Source organism: Triticum urartu, chromosome 2 (genome assembly GCF_003073215.2).
Source record: "Triticum urartu cultivar G1812 chromosome 2, Tu2.1, whole genome shotgun sequence".
In the NCBI taxonomy this organism is placed as follows: domain Eukaryota; kingdom Viridiplantae; phylum Streptophyta; class Magnoliopsida; order Poales; family Poaceae; genus Triticum; species Triticum urartu.
The window spans coordinates 48,361,651-48,388,384 of NC_053023.1; the positions used below are offsets into that span (position 1 = coordinate 48,361,651).

General features: G+C 49.5%; 1 long non-coding RNA gene and 1 pseudogene across 7 annotated transcripts; one reads left to right on the plus strand and one right to left on the minus strand.

Annotated features, from left to right (window-relative positions):
* Positions 1–12,895: 12,895 nt before the first annotated feature.
* Positions 12,896–18,740, minus strand: LOC125535605. 7 transcript variants are annotated; one of them, XR_007294735.1, is made up of 13 exons: positions 18,280–18,740; positions 18,113–18,213; positions 17,918–17,975; positions 17,764–17,842; positions 17,229–17,290; positions 16,667–16,757; positions 16,490–16,566; positions 16,131–16,359; positions 15,335–16,042; positions 15,082–15,199; positions 14,676–14,874; positions 13,196–14,438; positions 12,896–13,114 (listed from the first exon to the last, which is right to left on the minus strand). It is a non-coding gene; the product is annotated as an uncharacterized LOC125535605 (long non-coding RNA). The 7 variants fall into 7 exon arrangements; XR_007294736.1 differs by having other exon boundaries at positions 16,667–16,778; XR_007294738.1 differs by lacking the exon at positions 17,229–17,290 and having other exon boundaries at positions 13,196–13,303; positions 14,325–14,438; positions 18,280–18,739.
* Positions 18,741–24,654: 5,914 nt separating this feature from the next.
* On the plus strand, positions 24,655–26,338 carry LOC125540968 (annotated as a pseudogene).
* The last annotated feature ends 396 nt before the right edge of the window (positions 26,339–26,734 follow it).

Genomic DNA, 26,734 nt, shown 5'->3' on the forward strand with positions numbered 1-26,734 from the left:
GTCCGCGCCATGCGGCTTGGTGGCCATGGGGACTATACATTTCCGCACGCACAAGCCTTCCCCTCACCTTCCCTCCCTGGCGTGCCACATGTCCGTGCCACTGCAAATTAATTAATTAGGCACGTCGTCATCATGGGGACTATACATTTGTAAGCTATAGATATGGATCCAAATCGTTTGTGCTTCACCAACACACTGAAGCAAAACACAACCCGGTCGATCGTTGCCAACACGAGAAGCCAACCGCGCGGGAATGACGCATGCATGCACCACCGTGTACATCGATCTAACTGAATCTGCATATCTAGCGCCACATAGGCAAATGGCAATGGCTATAGACCTGTAGTACCTAGTATGTGCTTCGCGCCGAGCTGTACTGGATCGACTTGTATTCTGTACAACAGGGCGGGTAACATCAGCACCGGAACTTGAGAGCCACCTACAGTATATACTTGCATAGGCTCGTCGATATGCACGGCTTGATAGGGTGCGTAGACGACAGGGACAGATATATACGTACGCTTGCAAGGTGTTTAATTACTGGAATGTACGTGTACATATCCGGAGAAAACGTCGTTTGCCCTGGCCTCCATTTTCTTAATCGAGAGGCCTCGTCGGGTCAGGACATTCGAGATGGTGTGTGCAGAGGCATGGGAATTTAATGGGAAACGAACATCAAAGAGTATTATGATATTGCAAATGAGCAGGACCATGTGGGCAAGCTCTCGGCCACAATCTGCACATAAGGAGTATGATATATAGTGATTAAACGGTCTTATATTTCTTTACAGAGAGAGTGGTATACAGCAAGCAACAAATTACCTTTTTGTATGGCGAACAACAAATTGCTGGTATACGATATTGTATAATATACCTTTTCATGGGCTCTTGGTGCTCATGTGGCAAGGATCTAGTGGTGCATCTTTTCTTTGGCAGTCTTCAACATTATACTTCCTTTATTATCTCTCCTTTTTTCTGTTGTAAAAAAAGGTCTAGATAGGTGCACCCTTAGTAGGTCTACTTATTACGTGACGTTGATGCTAGATCCTCTTCCAAATGATGGTGTCCTTGTCACGATGTACGCTTTGACACCAGTAGTGGTACAGTATAATTTACTTGAGACACGTACATATGTCCCGTTAATGCCGTCAACTTGAGTGCTATATACTTCAGTCCAAACACCCCAGGAAATCTCAGGCAGAATCTGAAACTTCTTCTTGGTGTACAAGTTGAAGCCTTCTCAGAAAAATATCTTGGTTTACCTACTGCAGTAGGCAAGATCAATAGCGGCACGTTTGAACACTTGGGTGACCGAGCGCGGGGCAAGATGAACGGATGGTCAGAGCGGCTTTTTGCATGTGCAGGGAGGGAGACACTCCTAAAATCTATCGTGCAAGCGATCCCGACATTCAGCATGAGCGTTTTCCTCTTGACCAAAAAGGTGTGTAAGAGTTTGACCTCAAGTATGGCGAAATACTGGTGGGGAAGTTCCCTTGATCGTCGATCCTTACACTGGCTAGCCTGGGATAAATTGGCTACGCCCAAACCCAACGGAGGGATGGGCTTTCGCGACATGCGAATTTTCAACTTGGCTCTATTGGGAAAGCACGGATGGAGATTTATGACCAACCCGAATTCACTGTGCGCCAAGGTTATGAAAGGTAGATACTTTCCCAACTCTGATTTCATGCAAGCTTCTGTTCCAAAGTCGTCTTCAGCTGTTTGGAGAGCGATTGTGGCAGGCCGGAAAGCACTAAATACAGGGTTTGTGAAGAGAGTGGGCGATGGATCTTCTATTCGGGTGTGGGAGGACAAGTGGATTCCATCCACCAACACCATGACCCCCCTGCTACGACCAACTCACACGGCAGTCCAGACTGTCAATGATCTTATTGATACATCTAACTGGACATGGCGTCGTGATCTTGTACGAGAGACTTTCATTGCTCCGGATGCTGCGGCAGTCCTAAACATACCACTGCAGCATGGAGGAGGGGAGGATTTCCTAGCCTGGGCACATGAGAAGTCAGGCATCTATACTGTTAAATCGGCGTATCGAGCTCTGGTGAATCAAAAAGAGCGACTAGCTCTAGAGGAGGGGCAGATTACCGGCACTTCAACGAATCAGCAACAGTTGTGGAAGGATGTTTGGAAACTCAATGTAGTCCCAAAAGTAAGAGTTTTTTGGTGGCGCGTGTTAAGGGGCATTCTACCAGATGAGAGCACCTTACATCGCCGTCATATTCGAGAAACCAGCACCTGCAAGGTCTGCCTCGCCATGGATGAGGATCTGGAGCACGCTCTGCTGCTCTGTTCCCATGCACGCCGTTTTTGGGAGGAAGCCCGGTTGCTCTTCGACATCAACATCCCGCGGCTACACCCACACACTTGGGCTCGAGTTATTTCATGTGACCATCGCTTCTCTGATAAAGAACGGGCGATCATTGTCACATTCATGTGGGCTATTTGGACGTCTCGTAACCGATTGACACACGACGGGGACGGGGTGGATCCAGCCAGTTCCGTTCGAAGAATCAGGGAGGACCTCGCCATTCTTGAACTGCCTCGACAGTTTAGTTTGGTACTGCCTGGTTATGGTTGGCAGCCACGAGCTGATGCTACCATTAAGATCAACACTGATGCACATTTAGATGATGGGAAAGCAGGAGCAGGTGGAGTTTCCCGATCTTTCTCGGCTCTAAAGGGTGCATGGTGCAAGCCCCTTCCCGGAGTTACGGACCCCCTCATCGCCGAGGCCCCAGCTCTCAAGGAAGGAGTGATTTTCGCTTCCCTACGCGGCTACACACATGTGATCATAGAGACCGACTGTCTAGAGGTAGTAAACCTCTGGAACTCGCGCCTCACCGACCGTTCGGTGATTGCACCTATCTTGGCAGAAGTTGGAGAGCTCTCTCTTAGTTTCTTCTCATTTGTAATTCAACATGTACTGAGACCAGCTAACGGTCCTGCACACCTGTGTGCTAAGCGAGCTTGTTCGCTTAACGTGACCGAAAACTGGTTGGACTCTACCCCTAGCTTCCTGATCAGCAGCCTTCTGGCTGACTGCTCGGTGAATGCGTTCGTTGAATAAAGCTCTCAAAATTCCCCGCAAAAAAAAAACTTACACATATATACAACATATACTTGCCTGTATTAATCTACCATTTACAGCTACACTAATGTTCAATGGCTATTGCTATATTGCACAGCCGCACAAATGGTAGATTAATGTAGATGTACAATATAGCAATTGGTTACCGGTACAAAAACGTCACCTAAGCTACTTGACTTTCCTGTAGATCAATGTACTGATAGAAATTGGTTACCGGTACAAAAACGTCACCTAAGCTATAGATTGCTAGCTAGATGGATTGACTTTCCACTGAGTTTGGGTTTTGTATGCAGGGATTTCTGCTTGACTTTGGTACGAACATACGTACACGCGGTGCACTCTGGTATTTTATACACAATTTTACCGTTGAACATACAGATATAGCCAAGGCTATTTTAAGGCAAGCTATTGTTTGGCAATGCAACTCACATTGATTTGAGTGCATACACGCACATATATATTTACAATGAGCAGCCCACGGCCTCGACTATACATGGTAACTAGGAGGCGGGGTAAGGTAGGAAATGATCCTACATATACATGCGATATACTACCTATACAGAATATATTCAACACCCCCCCCCCCCCCCCCCCCCCCCCCCCCCCCCCCCCCCCCCCCCCCCCCCCCCCCCCCCCCCCGCGCGCAGTCGATACGTCACCTGTGACGCAAAGACTGGACCGAAACTCTTCGAATGTAGTCGTCGGTAACCCCTTGGTCATAACATCGGCAAACTGCTGAGCGGTGGGGACGTGCAAGACCCGGATGTGGCCAAGAGCCACCTGCTCATGCACGAAGTGAATGTCGAGCTCGATGTGCTTCGTGCGACGATGATGAACGGGGTTGGTGGAGAGGTAGACGGCAGAGACGTTGTCGCAGTAGACAACAGTAGCCTTGGCCACGCCAAGGTGCAACTCCTAAAGAAGCTGCCGTAACCAGGAGCACTCGGCAACAGCATTAGCCACAGCGTGGTACTCAGCCTCAGCACTCGACCTGGACACCGTGGGTTGTCGTTTAGACGACCACGAGATGAGGGAGGGCCCGAGGTAGACGCAGTAGCCGGAGGTGGAGCCCCGAGTGTCAGGACAGCCAGCCCAGTCGGCATCGGAGTAAGCCACCAGATCAGTGGAGGAAGACGCCGTCAACGTGAGACCAAGACCCATAGTGCCACGGATGTAACGAAGGATCCGCTTCACCAGGGACCAGTGAGAGTCACGGGGAGCGTGCATGTGTAGGCACACCTGCTGAACCGCGTACTGTAAGTCGGGACGAGTGAGCGTCAGGTACTGAAGAGCGCCGACGATGGACCTGTAGAAGGCGACGTCCTGCGTCGGCGTGCCCTCAAGAGCGGAGACCTTAGCCTTCGTGTCGATAGGCGTAGGTGCAGGCTCGCAGTTAAGCATGCCGGCGCGCTCGAGTAACTCCTGGGCGTACTGCTGCTGATGAAGAAAGAACCCGTCCGCTCGGCGCACTACCTCGATTCCAAGGAAGTAGTGTAAAGGACCAAGGTCCTTCATGGCGAACTCAGTGCCGAGGCGGGCGGTGAGCTGACGGAGAAGCTCGGTCGACGAAGCAGTCAAGATGATGTCGTCGACGTAGAGCAGCAGGTAAGCCATCCCACCAGCGTGCTGATAGACGAAAAGAGAGGCATCCAAGCGAGTGGCCACGAAGCCAAGCTGCTGAAGGAATGCAGCAATCCGCTGATACCAAGCACGAGGGGCTTGCTTGAGCCCATAGAGTGAGCGCGAGAGCAGGCATACGTGATCCGGCTGGGTGGCGTCGACGAAGCCAATGGGCTGCTGACAGTAGACCTGCTCGGCGAGATGGCCATGAAGAAATGCGTTGGAGATGTCCATCTGGTGAACGGGCCACGCGCGAGAGACCGCCAGCTGCAGGATAGTGCGAATGGTGCCCGGTTTGACAACCGGGGCGAAAGTGTCGGTGAAGTCCACACCGGCATGCTGGCGGAAGCCACGAACAACCCAACGAGCCTTGTAGCGCTCGAGGGTCCCGTCAGGGCGAGTCTTATGATGAAAGACCCACTTGCCGCTGATCACGTTAGCGTGCGGCAGCCGAGGCACCAACTGCCAGGTGCGGTTGCACTGAAGAGCGTCAAACTCCTCCTGCATCGCGGCGAGCCAATGAGGGTCACGAAGAGCCGCTCGAGCCGACGATGGGAGGGGAGACGGCGCCGAGGTGGACGGCACCGAGGTGGAGGCCGCAAGAAGGTACTCGTCGACGGAGTACCACTGACTCGGGCGCAGCACACCGGTCCGGGCATGAGTCACCAAGCGGGGTGGCGTCGGGGCCGGGGCGGCGGGCGAGGGTGAAGAAGAGCCCGCCGAGGCCGAGCCTGCCGAGGTCGCGGGAGAACCCGGCGCGGACCCGGGCGCTGGAGAGGCCGACGAGGGCGCCTCGGCCGAGACTGCTGGAGAGCCCGAGGCGGTCGGCGCGTGAAGAGCCGCCGAAGAGCTCGACGCAGGGGTCCCGGCGGAGGATGCGGATGGCGAGGGAGGCGCCGACTCGATGGGCGTCGCTGCAGGAGGCGTCGGGGGCGCCGCGGTGGAGCCAGGGGCCGAACCCGTAGCCGCCGAGTGGGGCGTCGAGCCTGCAGCCCGCGAGGGGGGCAGGGGGCCGAAGCCAGGAGGCGGCCCGAGGGAGGCCCGAGGGCGCGTGCGCGCACCAAGGGGGCCCGAGGCCGAGTCGCCAGGAGTGGGTGGTGAAGGCACCGGCGAGTCGGTCGGTGGTACCTGCTGAAACGGAAAAACCCTTTCATCAAAGTAAACGTGTCTAGAAGTGAAAACACGGTGGGAGATAGGGTCATAGCAGCGGTAGCCCTTGGTGTTGGCGGGGTAGCCCAAGAAAATGCACGCGAGAGAGCGGGGGCGAGTTTATGGGGGGTGGTAGAGGCGATGCTAGGGTAGCAAAGGCACCCGAAGATGCGAAGGTCGTCATAGGATGGCGGGCTTCCGAAAAGCAAGTGGTGCGGTGCAAAGTTGCCGCGAACGCGGCAAGGCCGGATGTTGATGAGACGTGATGCGGTGGAGAGGGCGTCGGGCCAGAAGCGGGGTGGCACATTAGCATGAAATAATAGGGTGCGGATGCAATCATTAAGAGTGCGGAGAACCCGTTCGGCCCGCCCATTTTGTTGCGAGGTGTAGGGGCAAGTGAGATGAAATATCGTGCCATGTGTGGCGAGGAGATTACGAACCGCGAGGTTGTCGAATTCCTTCCCGTTGTCGGTTTGGATGGCATGGATGGGACGACCAAACTGGGTGGTGACATAAGAGTAAAATGCGGTTAGAATGGATATGACGTCGGATTTCCGCCGCAATGGGAAGGTCCACACATAGTGCGAAAAATCATCCAAAATGACGAGGTAGTAAATATAGCCGGTATTACTCGCAACTGGAGGTCCACACATCACTATGAAGTAGTTCAAATGGATACGATGCAACCGAAGAGGAAGTGCTAAAAGGAAGCCGAGTATGTTTGCCTAGACGACACGCATGACAAGTGTGACCGTCGGTCTTATTGCAAGTGAAAGAAAAACTCCGAAGAATATGACGAAGGGTGGTGTCGTTAGGATGTCCCAAGCGAGCGTGTCAAAGATCCACACCGACGGAGAGGGCGACCGGAGAGGTGTTGGTGGAGGCGGGTGGGTGGACCGGGTAGAGCTCGTCGGGACTATCACATCGGTGGGGCACCATCCGGGTACGGGCGTCCTTGACAGAAAAACCACACATGTCAAATTCAACGGTAACAGGGTTATCACGAGTAAGAGAACGAACGGAAACAAGATTGGTAATGAGTCCAGGAGACACAAGTATGTTAGATAATCATATCGGTGTGGATGTGGAAGGGAAATAAGCATGGCCTATGTGTGTAATGGGAAGTGATGATCCATCACCGACGGTAATGCGATTGGAAGTATGGACGGGATAAGAGGTATGGAGAGTACCGGGGTTGGCAGCCATATGGGAGGTGGCGCCGCTGTCCATGTACCAATCGCCGCCACCCGTGTAGTTGGCCGGCGAGGGGGCGGATTGCAGTGCCGCAAGGAGGGCCGGATCCCATGGAGTCGGCGAGAGCGGCGGTGCCGATGGTGTAGCAGCGTAGGGAGCGGGCGGCGGCGCGGCGTACGGCGCTACAGCGTAGGCTGCTGAGGAGGGCGCGGTGTACGGCGCTGGCAGAAGTGCTGCGTACGGCGCCTGCGCCGCGTACGTCGTCTGGGGCGCGGCGATCAGCGCCTGATGCGTCGCGGGGCGCGGGCCCAAGAGGCCAGGAGCGGGCGGGTGGGGCACTGGCATGCTGTACGCATGCACCAGGCCCGTCCACGGGTTCTGGGCCGCGGCCCAAGGCGCGGTGGCCTGCTGCTGGCGAGGCTGGCCACCCTGGCCATTGCCTTTGCGACCGCGACGCCCACCACGCGGCGGCGATCAGAGGAGGCAGGCGGGGGTGGCGGCCCCTGGAAGGGACCCGCGGGCGGCGGCGGGTACTGCCCGTAGGAGGCCGCCGGAGGAGGGAACCGCGGCGCGGCGGGCGCCTGTGGAGCCGGCGGGGGCGGGCCGCCGCGGGAGGTCCCGGCGGCGAGGGCGACGTGGGTAGCCTTGGTTTTCGCCATCTTCATGCGACGTTCCTCCAGACGCAAATAAGCCACGACCTTGGGGAAGGTTGGCTCCGGGATCAAGGTGAGGTTCGAGGCAGTATTGCCGAACTCCTCATTGAGCCCGGCCGTCGGGGTGCTGAGGAGGAGATCGTCGGAGATGATTTCGCCAAGGTCACGGAGCTCATCTGCAAGTTTCTTGAGACGCATGCAATAATCATCGATAGATGAATCAAGTTGATGAGACCCAAAAAATTCTTGCTGAAGAAAAACCCGGCGTTGGAGTTGGTTGTCGGTGAAGAGCCCGTTGGGTTTGGTCCAAACGGCGAGGGCGTCATCCCCGTCGGTGACCACCGTGTGGAAGAGATTTTTGGAGATGGTAGGGTAGAACCAACGGATGAGCGTAGCATCAATGGTCGTCCACTCGGCATCACCAAGAATGAGGCTGGAATCAACGGAACCGTCGATGTGATCATGGAGATGATACTCGCGGAACACTAGAGAGAAGTATGTTTTCCAGGCGTAGTAGGTGGAGGTGGAGTAGTCAAGACACACGGGGACACGACGGTGGATGTCAAGATCGCGGATGAGAACAGGATCGGGTCCGGCGAACGGGTTGGGGATGGTGGAACCGGAGGCGGATGAACCGGGTGAGGCCATGGCGATGGAGGGAGGTGGCTAAGTGTGGCGGCTGTAGGAAGGCAGCGGCGGCAGGGGGAAGGTGCGGCGGCGGCGGTGATGCGGCAGCGGCAACCTAGGCGCGGCGGCGGCAAGAGCAGAAGCTTTAGGAAGAGGATCGCGTGAGGGAAACTGATACCATATTGTTTGGCAATGCAACTCACATTGATTTGGGTGCATACACGCACGTATATATTTACAATGAGCAGCCCACGGCCTCGACTATACATGGTAACTAGGAGGCGGGGTAAGGGGTTGTTTGGATACAAAGAATTAGATGTGGAGTTTTGAAAAACTGGTTTTTAGAGGATTTTTAGGAAAACCAGTTTTTGTTAGTTTTTCTGTTACGATGAGTCTATACAATCCCTTGTTTGGGTGGAAAAAGGGGAAAACACGATTACACAATTGTCTTCCGCTCGTCCCAGAGGCCATGGCTCTTCGCTAGTAGCCTTCCTCTGCATGTTTCTCTCGTCATCTTCCTTGCATGCTGCATGACACACATGTATGGCTCTCCTGCTAGCTAGCTTATGATGTGTACATGGCAGGTCGACGTAGCAGTGGCAGCGACGCTCGTACAGGTGCACACCGGTATGAAGCAGGACGCTGCCAGCGACGGTGTCAGCCGCGCCCAAGCTGAGCATGGCGGAGATAACATGGCGAGCCGGACAAGCCGTTGCCGGCCGTGGCGACGTTGTCTCGGCAGAGGACGAACATCACGGAGTTCGACGTCGCCGCTGTCATGGTGTCGGTGTTGGACGGCGCCGTTGACGCTCGACGGAGCTACCAGCAAGGACGACTTGGACACAAAAATAGACGACAAAGAATTAATGCATACGTAGACCATGAAGCTCAACCAGCCGATGCATCCAAATAGCCAAAATAGGCCGTGCGCGGTATTGGCCTGCGCGATGGTAGAGAATGCGTTTGTAGAAAAATGACTAATAGTCGTTTTTCTATAAATTGGCTTTTTAAGATTTTATAAAACTCAGTATTACTTATCCACGGATTAGTTAGATATCCCAAATAAGTTTTTAGGTGGTTGTAACAGAAATCACGTTTTTAGAGAGCTGGTTCTCTAAAAACTCTCCATCCAAACAACCCCTAAGGTAGGAAATGATCCTACATATACATGCGATATAATGCCTATACAGAATATATTCAACACAAGCCTTGGCTGTTAGCCCGTGACCTGGTAACCGTCAGTCATTCCCCGGATTGCAGAAACACTGGCAATGCTAATTAACCAGTCAACCGAAAGATAAAATTAGACGATCAGATCTGGGAATCTAGGCATAGAATTTCGTGTACTTTTTTGACCTGGGCGGCAGTGAAATCAAAGCATATTCGCTCCCGTGCGGCCTGGGAAGCAGCGAAGCCGCAATATGGACCGGTGGATCCGCGTTTGACCGTGCGTGCGTGCGATCTCGACGGTTTGGGATCGTGTGTAACGGACAAACTACTCCTTTGCCTAGGTCTCAACGAGCCCAGGATTCTCGGGTTGGGTTCGCCGCCCCGGCATGCATGATTCCTGGAAGAACGAATCCAACTTGTCGACAAGCGGCAAAATTTTATGTTTTGACCATTTTCTGAAACCTATTTAAGATTTGACACTAGTTCAAAAAAAATTCAAGATCTGATCATTTTGCTATCGTTAGAGTCCATGACGATAGGGTCTAACAGCCTACCGTCAGGGACTTTGGCGGTAGGAAACATCACTATCGCCAACCGGGCTGGCGGTAGCCTGCACAACCCTACCGTCAAGGTACTTGGCGGTAGGCACGAGGACGCACTGTGTTCAATACTTTATACTTTTGTGTCTGTACTGATGTTAATTTTTTTTTCAAGAAATGCACGAACGCGGCAGAGGCTGTCACGAGTGAACACATGGTCCACTGACCCCATGACCTCCATGGACTCCTCCATGACAGGGTCGACAAACGGGCACGGCTATGTCCCGCTCGTTGCGGCTTGCGGGACACTAGCTGGCGTCGCCTCAAGAGACGTCACCAGGCCGGCCCAGTAACCACGGCTGGTCTCATCGCAATGTCGCGTGAGGTATCCTCTTTCGTTTTTCCTCCAGTTTTTTTCATATTTTTTTTGTTTTTTCGTCAAATTTTTCTACTCCCTCTGTTCACTCTTATAAAACATTGTAGATATCTCAGACAATGCTCAAAATAATTCAATCTAAGCTGTTTGAAACATCTTATAAAAATAATGGAGGGGTTAGTATTTTAGTATTTCAGAAATATTATATATAGATATATATTAAAAAATACTTTACATTTTCCTAAACTTAATCTTGCATTTAAAAATGTAAAAAAGTATACAAAATATTTATAATGTATATAAAAAATGTTATTTATATGTGCGAAAAGTGTTTGTGAAATTTTCAAGAATGTCACGTGTTAGACGAAAATGTATGTGCCTTAAAAAATTATAATGTGCAAATAAATGTTCTGGCAGTAAAAAAATGGTCATACATTTAGAAAATGTACATTACATTTTGAAGCATATGTTCATCCCATTTAAAAAAAATCTTTGTACAAATGAAATAAAATGTTTGCATAAACAAAACAAATATTTTCATCATTAAAAAAACCGACTTGTATTTTAAAATCACACCTATTTGAAAATAATTTTTAACAAAAAAAGAACTCATGTATTTATTAATGTTAAAAGTATATTTAAAAAATTAGATGTATACAAAAAATATACTTTATGAAGAATGCATATTTTCAAAAATATTTAGCATATATTTTATGGCATATGTTCAATGAGTACAAAAAATATGTTTCCCATATATACAAAAAATGTACAAGGAAAATTATGCATTTGTTGAAAAGAGAACCCAATAAAAATGAAGAAAGTAAAAAACGCCAAAGAAGTAAAACTAAAACAAAATAATCAGTGAAGAAACACAGATAAAAACAATAAGGAAACAAAAAGAACAAAAGTAAAACCTAAGAAAGACAAAAGGTAACATGGAAAACCAAAGTATAACAAAGAAAGGAGAGAAAACTGAAGAAAACCAATGAAAAAATAAATAAAACCAAAGTATATAGAAAAAACAAAGCACAAACAAAAAAACGAACAAGCGACTGCCCCTAATGGGCCGGCCCAATCAGCTCACCTGTAGGCCATTCTTATAAGGAATTAGTATGAACGAGATATAGTCCCTACGGTGGCGCGAGAGCTATTTATCACATTAAACGATCGAAGTGGCAGCGCTCGCTGAAGCCTTCCACCATCAGCCCAGGGCACAGTGCAGTGCTCGTAGCCACTAGGCCACACTTAAGCTCGTGCTAAACTGGGTTCATCACTTTTTCCGCTTCTTTCACTGTTTTGCATTAGTTGCTTCATTTTCTTTCTCTTTCTTCTTTTTTTCTCTTTCCTTTTTTTTCTATTTGGTTTTCTTTGTTTCTTCTGGTTATCCTTTGCTTTATTACCTTTTCCTTACATTGTATATTTTCTGTGTACAATGTGAAACATTTTTATACCTATTTACCATTTTTAAGTACATGATTAAGATACAGTAGAAACATCCTTTATAGTCATTTAACATTTCTGAAAGTCAAAATTAACATTTTTATTAGATAAATATTTTGATGTCTACTTTTATTCATACAGATTGTACTTTTTCTGTATACTTAAGAAACTTTTTTATTATACACCTTTAACAAATTTTAAAATATATCATTAATATTTTTTCAGATGTATGTTTTGGTGTCTACTATTTTTTATACAGATTGTACATTTTTCATATAAAGAAGAAACATTTTGATGTGTACATTTTTTTTGCATAATGTATATTTTTTATATATACATGTTCACTTTTTATACACATCGGAAACATTTTCTAAATACATGATTAATATTTTTTTCATATATGTATGTTTTGAAGTCTATTTTGCTCATAAACTTTTTTATTTTTTCATATATATTCGAAATATTTTTTCAATACACATACATCTTTCAAATTCTTATTTAACATTTTTTATATACATGAAAAAAATCGACGGACATTGTGTATTTTCAGTATACTTTTTTGGTATACATGGGAAATATTTTTTCGATATAGATTTAACATTTTTAAAATGTTTTATATAAATTGGTTTTGTAATATACATATATAATATATTTAATATTTTTAAGTTTAAGCAAAAAAATGAAGAAACAGAAAGAAAAAAACTAATATTTTGCATGTGGCCTGTGGCCTGCCTTGCACTGGGCCGGCCAGTCTCGCTTGTGCGCACATAGGCGCACCGCGATAACATCCAGGCTCGATGGGGTCCAATCTGGCTTGCCATGTTCGGTGCAGCATCCAAGCGTAGTATTAACTAGATCGGAAACGCGCCTTGGCGCTTGGTGCCTGGCTGAACGTTTTGTCCTAGCGGTTAAACAAACCGCAATAGTTACTTGGTATAGAATCATTTGTCAAAGTCATGACAGAAGGCAAGGCAATCACATGTACCAAATGCAAAGCAACCACGAGGGAAGTTCATAGGGAATGGAAATATATACTTTACAAAAGCGAGAGATCGGTCGATCAATCCACATCAATCAAGTTTGATACAGACAACGTACTTTTCATGCAGCAAAATCAAGCCACAGTGACAACGCAAGAACAAAAAAACTATCTACTTTCACAGAAGCATATTTTTTGGATAGATCTACCTGATCGTCTTGACTTCCAACCTTTCATACGCCACAACACATGAACCTGCTATGAGTAGTTTGTTCAGTCACTTGAAATATATAACACTTTCTCCATTGACAACAGAGTTATGAACCTTCAACTAACCTTTTCAAAGTTTGGATTATCAGCGACGACTTCCTATGCGCAGTGTCGAAGCCAAAGACACATAAGCGATTTCTTTCAATCTTTGACCAACCTGTAGTTATTCTCACTCTTCCATCCACACCATATAAAAATGAACAGAGGGAGTAAAATAACAAAACATCATGCTTTAGTTAATGCAATAAAATATGAACCCTAACAAACATGAAGGCATAGGATGATGGTTAAGTCAATAGCAAATAAGTAGTGAGAAAATAGGCCACATCACTTACTTCATCTACCTTCTGCAATATACAATACGATCAACACTTCTTTGTTTCATGTAATGACCAGTACCAAGTCTGGGTGTTACTGAAACAGTTAATGGAAAGACCAATGTTGGGGTTTGTAATGTTTCAAATAGATCTGCATAGTAGGAGACAGCTGCAAATCCAAAACTTTGTCACGAGTCACTTTTGATTGTTGATCGGATGTTTTCCCTTTATTAGTACATTGTACAATCTTTTTGCTGGTCAGAATAGGCAACCAATACTAAGCCTTTCATACAACAGTTCATGTCCACAATGTTGTTAAAATCAATTCCATAGATCCATCAAAATAAAATGTTGTTCACAAACCATTCTCTTATGGAAGACCAAATTTTAGCAGTACCAAAATGATCCACGATGCTACTGGTTTTACTAACCGTTATGAAACAAAATCCACACTCTCTAAAAATGAATTACTAAACACCCAATTAGGCAGTGGACACATTTTCTGTGGCTTAGGCAGACCAAATTAAGGAGAATTGAGAACATCTTTGTTAACGTCACAGGGTGTACAATGTACGATGTTCTCAATTCTATTAACTATGAAACATATGTTCTCTATGGTCTTACAACATTACAGAAATTATCTTATCAACGGCTGCATTAAGAAAGAGAACAAAGAAGTCCTAGCAAAATAGCGGATGAGAGCACATTTTAGTATCCACATGAATGAGGTACACACGATGTCGGTCATTGTACCACCTAGCTATCATTTTAACTACAAGCTTTGGATCTTCAGTTGGATAAATCACAAGGCTTTGGTTTCAGTTAGATTTAAAAACTTTGGGCCTTCAGACAACAAATGTACCAGCAATCCACTGTACCTTCTGCTGACCTGGGCGTCGAGGTTGGGGTGACGATGACCTGGCCGCCGGGATTGACGCTGCCGACGACCTTGGGGTCAGGGTAGGGGCTCGCGGCGATCTGGCCATCACGTCCTAGTGCAGTAAAGAGTAAAAGGTTTTCAATATTGTAACAAGCATCAGCTAAAGAAGTGCACCTATATGTAGAACAAGCACATTTGTTGCTGGCTCTCGTCTCACATCACATCTTCCATTCATGTACAAAGACTAACAATCAATCATGGCAAGAATCTGAATCATTTGGCTAACAAGTTGAACAAAATAGAGAAAGAATGGATTGAGGGGAAGAGGACATTGGAGGGGAGTTCATACCTACAGAGGCGGATCTCAGGTTGGCGTGGGTGGCACGAATTGGTCCGGAGAGCTGCGCGCAGCTCAGGGGCGGCGCATGATCCGGCAAGCCGCGTGGGCTCAGGGGCGGCCGGAAGAGCAGTGTGCCGCCGGCGGGCAGGCCGGAGGGGCGACGGCTCAAATTGTAAAGCACTGCATGCTTTTATTTGCTTCATATGAACTGAAATTCAAATCATGAGCAACAATCAGAACAGTTTTAACCAATATATATGGAAGACATAGAACATAACAAAGAGGTAAACAAAGCAAGAGCTGCAAAAATTAAGTAAATTGACCCAAGAAGCATGATAGCAGGCACATCAAATCAAGAATCACAAGAGCATAAAGGAGTGGAAGATAGAAATTAGGGGGAGGCAGAGCAGGTCACCATGCTTCTGAGGCAAGAGAAGCATGGGGTCCATTCTTGGCCAAGTTCAGATATGCAATCTAGGAGTACGAACAGGAAGACCAGTCCGCCTGCGCACTGATGTACATCTTCAAAGGCACTGCACGGCAAAAGAAAATCAGTGCACTAATTAAACAAAAAATAAATAAAGATTCATTTGAGATTAGCGATATCAGACTGTATAGAGAAGCTAACTTCTAGAAACTGGAAATTCTGAGCAAGAAAGATTATATACCAGAATAAACATAGCTTCAGTTATGGAGTTCAGGTTAACTGAGTTCAGGTAGATGCCGTCGTAATAGGTGAAGGGCAGCCCGGTCCTGCTGTTCCTCTTCCTGATGCTGTAGGGCGGCATAATGACCCCTCTATTGAACACCTCCACGTACATTACGCCCCTGGCCACGAGCAGCTGCAATAATAGTTCAAGGAGGAAGGAGATATATCAATAAGCATAATGACAAATGCCAATAGATTTGATACAATTGTAATGCACACTGTTTCCGAATCCCACAAATTTATTGCCTGAGTCAAATCTATAGTACCATTGTATCAAGGCGAGGCAATAAAGTCAAATCTATTTGCAAGTACATGCAAGGGCCCAAAGCACTCCAAAGGATGTTGCACATCATGCGAGGGCCCAAAGCACTCCATGATTTGATACAATGGTACCGCCGAGCCACAAATTGATAAAAGTCATCGATATCCACCAAGTACATGCTAAATAGGCAAGGCAATAAAGTCATCAGCAGGTTCAGCTTGTCTACACAAGTACATGCAAAATAGGCAAGGCAACAAAGTCTTCGTGACCCTCTGCACACGGAAATCTCTGTGAAACTGAAACGCGAGGGCCCAAAGCACTCCAAAGGATGTTACACATCATTGGATGAACTTGTTTCACCTCCTTCCGCCAAGTCAAGGACATGCACTTATAAGGTGCGCACCTCTAATATGCACAAAGTGAGCAGAAGTTAGTTTACAGAAATATGAGAACTCGAATAAATGAATGGAAAGGAATCCAAGTATAACTTTACCTGACTAAATGCCAGTCTCTATCTACATAGCCCGATAGTCCGGATGGAAAGCGAGATGGTCTTGATAGCAACCATCGTCGCCCAGAAGCAACCAAGTGATTTGGCGGTAAGTGCCTAGGAGCCCGAGCGCAAGCAGGGGAATCGCTAGTACAGGCATTTTGATAAAAGACCGTCTATCTACATTAACCGTCTGCAAAAGTTTTATGTCACCAGAATACTGAGTTTTGTCCTGAAACGACACAAGAATCAATCAATGGGCAGTGATTCTTACAAGGTAAAATGATAACAGATCAGTACATAGGAAAGCAAGGAAATAGTAACATGCACATCAAAGCAAGGTAAACAGATAAGATAAATACCTAACAGAAGGGATTACTTCTTCCCGCCTTTCTTGCCCACACTCACTGGGGCAATAACAGGAACAGATGGTTCAGACCTGAAAACCATGGACACAAGGGGGGGAAATTATATCAGACAACAAACATGGGTACATTTTCAGTGGAAGCGATGTCGACTGGCAGAATAACAGTAATCACCTCTTTGCGTCAGCTCGTCAGATGTTCTTTTGGACGATCTTCCCACTAACCGAATCTGCCGTATCGTCGGCCTGTAATGGGAAGTACGACCCTGAAAATGGGAAGTACGACCCTGAATACTCAAGTCCCATGGTAGTCACAGTAACTCTTTAGATATAAGAAATATAGGTGTTCTCTTAAGAAAAAAAAGAGGTGCAGACCACAAACTTTACACTGAATACTGCAGTTACATCAAGACCACCACATCAGAACCTCCTAAACTGAAGCAAAGTAATTTATCAGTAACCTTATCGTGTTCCCATTCCATGTATGACGTTCCCTTTTTTTGTATCTTTGCCGAGATATATATCTTCAGACACCTTGTTAACGTACAAATTAGAAATCCCCTTTTGTCAGACCAAAAGAAGGCTATTCTGAAACTACATCACCAGATTCCAGGAACACCGCAAATGGAGTAATTGTAACAGTAATCCTAAACTGGGACATGCATTAGCCTATATAATTATTACTCGGCAAAACACACTTTCCATAAAAATTAATTACTGTGCTCAAGAAAACCTACTCAAGATGGACGGAACCAACATTCTTCAGCTACACACAGATGGATGCAAGATGAACAGCTACCTAGGCCAGATATTGAATCAAAAGTCATTGATTTATCGAGCAGTGCAGAAAGTAAAAAAAAAAAACGAACAGGTGACCATCTCCCAAGCTCATAAAGCGAGCACGAAACCTGAAATTTATCTAACATGAGGCCAACAACAGAACTGGCCAAGTAACAATTTATCCACATAGAATTTCCTTCCTAATTAAGCCAAGCCCCAAATACTCTTATCCATACACAAAAGAACAAAAACATCAACATTCCATGCACAAAAGAACAAGTGTCGCCCTACCAGGAAGGGACAAAAGGCAAGGCAACCACAAAAAAAGCCAGTGCACAAAGTGAATGATACTTTTGGTTGTATCAGAAACAAGACAAGAAATAGAAGGATCTTATTCTCCAGCCTATGCACAACCAGCATATCACCATACAACCGTGTACCTAGCTCTGGAAAAGAAGGGGAGCATAAAGGAGGGGGAGAAGAAGGGTTGACCTGCAGATCAGTAACCAGAGATGAGCACCCATAGATCGAAGGAGGCATCGACCAGGGGATTGAGCCACAGAGGACCAATCTGCAGGTATAGAAAGGGAAAAAACAGAGATTAGCAGAATCCAATCACCAAGAACAGGAGAAAATAGACACATACCTAGAGATCGACGAGTGCATCAGTAGATCCGGCGGAAAGACTGGAAGAAAGAGGGGACCTGCAACCAAACGAGATCCCAAATCAACAAAAGACTGGTAAATAAATGGAACCATCTCCCTCGCTGCCTCCTCCTCATCTTGTTGGCGCTCACAGGCGGCGACGTCCAAGCAAGAGAAGGCAAGGGGGTGGACTGACCTAGCGGCACGCCTCTATAGCTCGAGCTCGGATTGGGGCGGCGTCAACATGCGAGAGGCAGCAGGGGAACGAGCAGCCACCATGGCGCCTTGCCGGCGACCCTGAGCCACGACTTGTGTTAGTCATCAGGGGCGTAGAGCTCGCTCTCCCTCACGGACAGCGCTCACCTGACGAGGACGGCGGCGAGCATGCCGTGGTGCGAGTCTTGGACCAGGTCCGGGTGCCTCTCCACACGCACGGGCAGCGCGCCTCGACCCCGACACCGGATCCGACACCGCCATGAGCCGCTCGACGGGGCAGGGGCTGGAACTGCACGGCGGCGGGGCAGGGAGGCACGGGCGGGTCTAGAGTTTGAAGGGGCGGCGAGCTGGGCGACGCCATGGGTTGCGTGCGGTTGGCTAGGGTTCCGAGGGAGGAGGCGGCCGCGGTGGGTGGGTGAGGAGCGGCGACAAGGAGCAGCAGCCGCCGCGGTGCTTCTCTGAGGGCGGCGGCGCGAGGGGGAGGGGGCAGCGACGCGAGGAGAAGGGGGAGGGGGCGGCGGCGCGACGAGACGGGGTAGGGCAGTGGCTTCAACGCGAGAGAAGGGGAGGGGGCGGCGGCTTCAACGCGAGAGAGATGCGAGAGAGAGACCCGGCCCAGTGTCTAGCTGATTGGGGAGGCAGCAACCAATGATGAGAAGCCACTTGGCATAGGATTAGGTGAAATCTCACAAATACCCTCGGCGGGGCACGGGAATTTCGGCGGTGGCATGAGATCTTTTACCAGTGGAGCACGCCGACGGGCCGCACGGGACGCGCCCCAGCCCAAGCAAATGACGTGCGGGGCCCATCTGCTGGTTACCCCACACGTCAGCGAGATCAGAACGAATCCGCGAAGTGAGAGAGACCGGGAGGGGGCGGTAACTATTCATTGCTACAGGCGCGCGGGGTCGATCCGACGGCCAGAATCCTTCACCGCATCGATCTAACGGATAGAAACGCATCAAGCAAACGGATCGAATGGCCAGAATGCTCTGAACTCTGAGGAGGCGCGGGAACGACTCGATCCCTTATTTCTCGATGTCGTGTCTTTGCCTAAAAAACATACGTATATATTTAATGTCGTGTCTTTCTTCTCTTGGGGAGCAAGTTACTAGGGGCGGCAGCTAGTCGTCCCGATCGGATCAGATTTTCAGGCGAGGCTGCTGCCGTCGGCTCAGCATCAACCTCTGTGCGGATCTTATTTTCCGGCAGGATTTCGCCGTGCCGTAGGTTCACGGTCCATTTCCTTGCAAGAGATCGTCTGTGTCGAAACAATGTTACGACGAGCGTTTGCTCAGCTGCCGGCAGATCTATTTGTTATTGCATCTAGCCGTCGTTCCTACTCCATGCTACGGCAGCTTCATCACTTCCATTGGCACCTAGTGCCAGCCGACGGTTTCCCCCAAATACAGTTGCAGGATAACAGGAGAGGAGACTGACTTTTCAGTACCCAGGTGTCCCATTATCTTTGGCCGTTCGTTGTGGTTGTCCCGCCTCGTGATCCAATCCTTGGTCTGGCGCAAATCTATGATTTGCAGTGCTCTGCAGTCCTTTGTACTATATTAGCAAACTGATGCACGCATGAGGCACTGTATGGACGTGAAAGAAAGCCACCTTCTGTTACATCCCATCATTCCACATCATTGGCTCATCTGCATGTGTGAGACCGCAGGAGAGAGAGGGTTCTTTTTTCTCTCTGAGAGAGAGGTGCTGTGAGGGAGAAGGGAGAAAGAGGCGTTGTGTCAGAGAGAGAAAAGAGCAGAGACAGGCGTTGTGTGTGAGAGACGGAGAGAGGAGAGAGAGGGTGCAAGAGATAGAAGAGAGAAAGGAGCATCAGCACTTCAGCAGAATATTGTGTAGTCTGTACTCAACTGCGCTGTTCTTCCATCTTCTTAGCAAAATAAAAAAAATTGGAAAGGATGTGGATGCTGCATTGGGCCAATCAAAGCTATTGTTGGCATCGGACGTCACATGACTACAGTGGTCTGACCTGCTATGAAAAAATATGTGAGAGAGAGCTTCCCTCGTGCATGCAGAATCTGTGAAAGAGAGCTCCCCTCGTGCATGCAGAATCTGCATGTGAGAGAGATGGCATGGGAGAGAGAGATGTGACCTGTCTTGTCAATAGTAACCAGCATGCACACCAGCAGAACCTGAGGCCAACTCCACCGCGCGACTCTAAACGGACGTCCATTTTGTCCTGTTTTTGTCCCTTTGGGTAGGGATTTGGGGTCGTGTCCGGGCCTGTCCTGGGATGCGGTGGCCGTGCGCCCACCACGCGGACGCATCCCGGCCGCATCTTGTCCGCGTATTATTTCTTTGCAAGTCATTAACTTTATTTCATCATTCACTTTTAGTACATGGAAAATGCATCATCACATTTTGACTAGTAAAGTAAGGTCAAAGAAAACAAGAACCACAAGAAAACATTTTAGAAGATACCCAATTTCCATAACTGCTCCCTTGAGTTGGGTTAGGGCCTTCTCGATGCACTCGTTGTTGATCTGTGGAGGAGGGTCGATCTGGCACCCTCCTTTCTTCTTCAAGCCAGAAGGCTCGATCTGGCATCCTCCTTTCTTCTTCAAGCCAGAAGTCGATATTGCTTCCTCCTCACACCTAGTCTCGTGTCTAGCCTCTAATCTAGCATCAAGTGCACTTGTCTCATTTACAGCCTCTATGCTAGCTAAAAGTGCACGAACATGTACTAAATTTCGCTCTATCAATATATCGATGTACTCTTCTTTCCAATACCAAAACTTGCATCCGTTCTACACAAAAAAATTTGAAATTAGCACAACTAGTTAAATCTAGAGCACAAACCGAAGCTAAAAAAAGCGCATACCCCATCGTTTAAGCACTTGATGAACACCCATCCGGGATGTTCCGACGTTGTAGACACGCGTCGCACGACCATCCTTGGGCAGTGGTCGCACTTAATGAGTGGCAACAGTGCGCCGGCGAGCTTTTGGGCAAGCACCGAGCCTGGCCGACCGCCATTCGTGTTTCTGCCGGCGGACCGCCGACGGTGCAGATCCGAGCGGCTAGAGGAGGAGCCACTGCCTGCATGTGGCCTTGCGGCCCTGCCAGGGCCTTCCGGCGAGGTGCCCGGACAGTCCATGGCGTGGCCCGGCCTCCCACAGCCGGCCGAGCTCAAGACCGACCGGATCCGCCCCAAAACCGGCCGGCGGGTGCGCAAACCAGGTGGCCGTGGTTGGGTAGCTCGGCGGCGCCGAGGGGAAGGGGTTGGGCGAGCTCGCGTCCGAACTGCACGGCTGCAATGGCAGCGGCGGCGGCGGCGGCGACGGGAAGAGTGGGGAAGAGTGGAGGGGGTGCGGCCGGAGGGAGGGAGGGGGCGGATAGAAAAAGGCCCGTCTTGTGCCACTGACGGGCGGGCCAGGGGAAGACACGCGCAGACGACTCGCGTGTCCGCGTGGTGTCCGTTTCACCCCAAAAGCGGCGCAAACTTGGGCCGCGGATGGGTCGAAGGCGGACACAAAGCGGACAAAAGTCAGTTTGCTCCCGCGCGCTGGGCCACCTTTTTTGTCCCTTTTACCCCAAACGGACGTCCGTTTTGTCCTATTTTTGTCCCTTTGGGTAGGGATTTGGGGTCGTGTCCGGGCCTGTCCTGGGATGCGGTGGCCGTGCGCCCACCGCGCGGACGCATCCTTTTGCCCCATCCTGTCCGCGTCTATTTTAAAAAAAGGGACGTTTCAAATGCCAAGCCCCAGTTCACGACCCCAGTTCATCACGCCGGCAACAAAGCCAGCGGCCTACACGACCATCGCCGACAACACAGCCAGCCTCCAAAATGAATAGTTGTCCTCGCCGGCAACACAGCCAGCGGCCGGCAACACAGCCGGCCTCCAAAGTGAATGTTTTTTCGCCGGCACACTGCCAGCGGCCCAGCGGGCGGGCGGCACCCATGCCAGCTTCCAAAAAGAACGGCCACGCCGATCGGACGACCTAGTTCAGGCCTTCGGCGTCGAGCATCTCCTTCTGCTTGGCCTCGAACTAGGCCCTCGTCTTGTCGCTCATCTTCGACAAGTCCACGCTCATGATCGCAAGGGCCAACTCCTTCGCTTTGGTGGCGGCATTGGTGGCCTCGATGTCGAGCTGCCTCTGCCTGGCCTTGACGTTGTCGGCCTCGATGTCGAGCTGCCTTTGTCGGGCGGCCTCTTCCATGTCGAGTTGCCTTTGCCGGACCGCCTCCTCCATGTCTATCTTCCTCTTCTTGGCCGCCTCCTCCATCTCAAGCTTCTGTCTTTGGAGGTCTAGGTATTGCTTCATTTGCTCGTCCTTACTTTGTCGCTTCTTCTCGTCCCTCACATCCTTATGTGACATCATGCCATGCAAAGTCTCATGCAAGGCCATGGTTGAGGCGTCACGTATGTCGTCCCCTCGGCCTCTTCAACGCCTCGCCATCCCCACCTCCGGCGAACTTGGTCGTTTTCTTGCCTCTCTTCCTTTGAAGTTCACGGTATTGATCCCTGAACTTAGGGCAATTGTTGATGAGCGTCCAACAATGCGTAAGAGTGAATGGCTTGTCATTGTGCCGGGCCTTGAATGCCTCCAAAGATTGAAATGCTTACACCACATGATCAACAACAAGTGAACATGCAAACATATACACGGCCGAAGTATCATGGCCGTAGCAAGGAAAGGGCTAGAAAGAGAAGCGCATACCATGTCCCCAACGCCGAGACCACTCACGGATCGTGCTTCAACGCTCTCAAATGCGGCACAATACTTGTTGCACTCTTGTTGGATGAACAACCATCTTTTTTGAATCGAACCGATGCCACGGTTGCTTGCAATTTGGTAGGGCTCAAACATCTTCCTTTCATGGAATGTTTTGTGAACTCTCGTCCAAAAAACAATGCCCTTTTGTTGCGCGTCGGTCCTTGGATCTTGGCTAATCTCCATCCAACATTGACAAATCAACTTGTCCTCATCTTGTGTATATGAACCGGTGCGAATGCTCTTCCGCTTCTTTTGTGTTTCCGCTCTTTGGGTGAGCTCGTCTATGAACAATGGAGCGCCACTAATATCAACATCATTGGCTTCATCTTCATCTTCACCTTCGACATAGATGCCGTCGTCTTCATGCCACGAATCACCATGGTCGTAGTCAGCACGGTCGTCGGCCTCCTCATCGGGCACGTACTGGGCGCGGCCATCCTGACCTTGGGTCTCCTCGGGGTCGTAGGCACTGCCATGCCCACCCTGGAAGATCACGTCCTCCATGTACTTGTTGTAGAAGGGGTCGTCCACCGTCGGCGTTGAGGATGGCATTCCGTCAAACAACACGCGGGGGGCCGGCATGGTGCCTGTGAACGGTGCACGCGCCTGCTTTCTTTGCATCTCGACGGACGGCCGCCCGCCGCTGCTGGACCCAGGCGTGACGTTGAGGTCGATGACGGCCGCGGGGCATGGTGTGGACGGCGCGAACAAGCCCACGTCCGATGACGCCGAGAAACGGGTCTGGCCGTCGTGCCTGGGCGGAGGAAAGCCGGGCGACATGGGCGCGACGCGCGATGTCGGCGACTGGCAGTGTGTAGGCCGGGCGACCGACGAGCCTGTGCTCGCTGGGCCGACGGCCGCTGCATGGAACCCCGCCGGACAGCCCATGCCAAGCATGAGGATGGCGTGCGCTTTGTTGACGAGGTCCTCCTTCTCGTCGGCAGCGGCCTTGCGCCGCGCGGCCTCCAGCTCCTCGCGCTGGGCGGCGAACTTGGCCGCGGCGGCATTGATCTTGACGGCCGCTCTCCGTTCCCTCCTCTTCGCCGATTCCGCGTCCAACTTGACGATCTCCTCCGGCATGCACTCCGACCGCGGCTTCCTTGGCGCCTTCTTGTTCACCTTTGCGGTCGGGTCGACGGCCAGACCGCCGGAACTCGGCGGGGCGTCGGCCATGGACGGGGGAGAGAGGGGGTTGCGGGAGGGACGTGGGAGGGTTTGGGGGAAATGGCGCCAAATAAGCGTGGGGGGTGACAAGCGCGCGCGTCCCGCCCGTCCGCGCGCTGTCCGTTTCACCCCAAAACCGGCGCAACTTTGGGCCGAGGATGGGTCGAAAGCGGACACAAAGCGAACAAAAGTCCGTTTGCGCCCGCGCGCTGAGCCGTCTCGTTTGTCCCTTTTACTCCAAACGAACGGGGGCGGACAGGATAGGGTCGAGCGGTGGAGTTGGCCTGACCTCCGTGCCAAGGCTACCACGGCGCTGTCCGTGACATGCAGCCACGCCTATCCTGTCTCCCGCAGCCTAGGACTAGCTCTGTTCTACTCTGTAAAATGAATGCTTAATTAACATGCAACGCAAATGACATGCTGCTGTCAAGTCCTCGGCACGAATCTTCAAAACACAGGACGCGCTGGATAACCGGGTGTCGGGGCACCCGGGTGCTGTGACGCCTTTCCGAACAGGAGAGGAGCTCCTCCCTTCAGCATCTTCGAACCAAACCGGGCCATTCCGCGTAGTTGTTTCTCAACTGCAGAGAATTCGGCTGGTGATTCTGCTGACCCTACAAAGGGCAATGGCACAAGCTTTGATCAGAGGCTTGCCATGCTGGTGAGCATCGGGGACTGCGTCAAGCGGCACGGGCTCAGGATGCTCTTAAGGGATCTGCACTTTAGGGGGGAAGATGCCCCCGTCTGCTACGCCTGGTGCGATCCTTCCCCGCAAATGCATGTAACCCAGGGGATCTCGATGGCGATCAACGTCAACAAGATGATCGAAGTGGGCTGCCAAGTCAAAATTCTGATGGCGGATTGGTTAGCTCGGATGGATCATCACATCGGTGGCAAGGTCGGTGGCGATCTGAGTAAGGTACGTGATGTTGGCCTGTACAACATTGAGATGTGGAGAGCGGCCGGCATGGATCTCGACAGGGTCGAGCTCGTGTGGCTGTCGGAGCAAATAAGCCGCCACGTGGACGAGTTCTGGCCGCTTGTCATGGATGTTGGCAGAAAAAGCGACACGAAAAGAATAAAAAAGTCGCTCTGCGTTCATCGCACGGATGATACGAGGGGCCATGGGAGCTTAGATCCCTACTTGTTTAGGGATTTCACTCCTGCCGAGATATTCCATCCTTGCTTGCAGTGTGCCGGCATAGTGCTGTTTCACCATCAGGCAGACATATGACTGCTCGACGCAGATCAGCGTGTTGCCCACATGTTAGCCAGACGATACTGCAACCGCCTGCAGATGAAAGATGGACTGGTTGCTCTATTCCACAACGTGCCGCCTAATTTGCTCGAGTACCCGGAACATGAGGCGTGGAATGATCCCAGATGGGCCATCTTCATGGAGGACGATGAGGAAAACGTCGGCTGCAAAATAAATAAAGCCTTCTGCCCTCCAAAGGTCGCAAAAGGCAACCCTTGCTTCGAGTACATAAGATGTATAATTTTCCCTTGGTTTGGAAAATTCGAGGTGGTTCAGAACGAAGGGAATTGTGGTGCGACGTTTTTTAGCATGGAGGAGCTTACTGTTGCCTATGAAAGTGGCATTCTGCATCCCGCCGACGTGAAAGATGCGCTTGAGAAGGCAATAAACATGATGTTGCGGCACATCAATGATCGCCTCAAAAGCAACACCGGAGGCAAAGAACTAGTGGAAGCAATGGAGCAGCGATTCAGCATACCGTGGTGACACTACGTTCTTTAGCATGTTTTTTAATTTTATTTTTTGCTTGCACAAACAATTAATCAGGGCACCCATCCAGTGGAAAACAAAGTCGAAAAAATGAATAAGAAGTTGGTTAAAGATAAGGGAGGCGGCAAGCAGGCTAAGCGTCTAAAGTCTTAAGTCGCAGATATTCATGTGAGCGCATGCGACATGTATAGCACAAGGCTGCAAACCGAAGAGGAAACACTACAGCAATTCTGATTGATGAAATGACAAACTGAAGAGGAAAAACATTGGTGGACATATGCATTAAACTGTTGGTGACAAAATGCATGTTTTCTGCTATGTTGTTTTGCACAATAAACTTGCAGCAAAGATTTAAAAAATGAACATCATGGTGTAAGAATTTATTAGGCAAGACTAAAAGAGACAATAAAAACAAGTCTTGAATGAAAAAAGAGACAAGACTAAAGCGGAAAAAAAAGACTTCATTTCATGGTTCTGCATGAACTGACTGCTCACTGAAAACTCTGAATCTCAAACATGTTAAAACCGATTTCGCTCATAAAGAGAAAGGGCTGTGAGATCGACTAAAACAATGGACGGAACTAACAAACTGCATAAATTGAACATTTCCGTTTTCTTGAACCTATACTTATACTAAGAGTGGGAAAACCACTACCAGTGTAATATATCCAGAAAAGGGGTAAAATGCAGCAATAAAACTAAAGAGTTCAGATCAAAAGGTGCGGACCATGCTACCTAGTTTGTTTTGAATCAACAGACATACCATTCGCTAGGTGGTCAACTGCATGGTAAAACTTTACCCCTTCGCTCAGTAAGCCCTTTTTTTCGTCAATTGCATGGTATGTCTGTTTAGACTAAAGACAAAGAAATCATTATGAGACAAAGTTCTTTGTCTTCAGTCTTTGTATACCATGCAATTGAACCACCATGCTTAGACTAAAGACAAAGAAA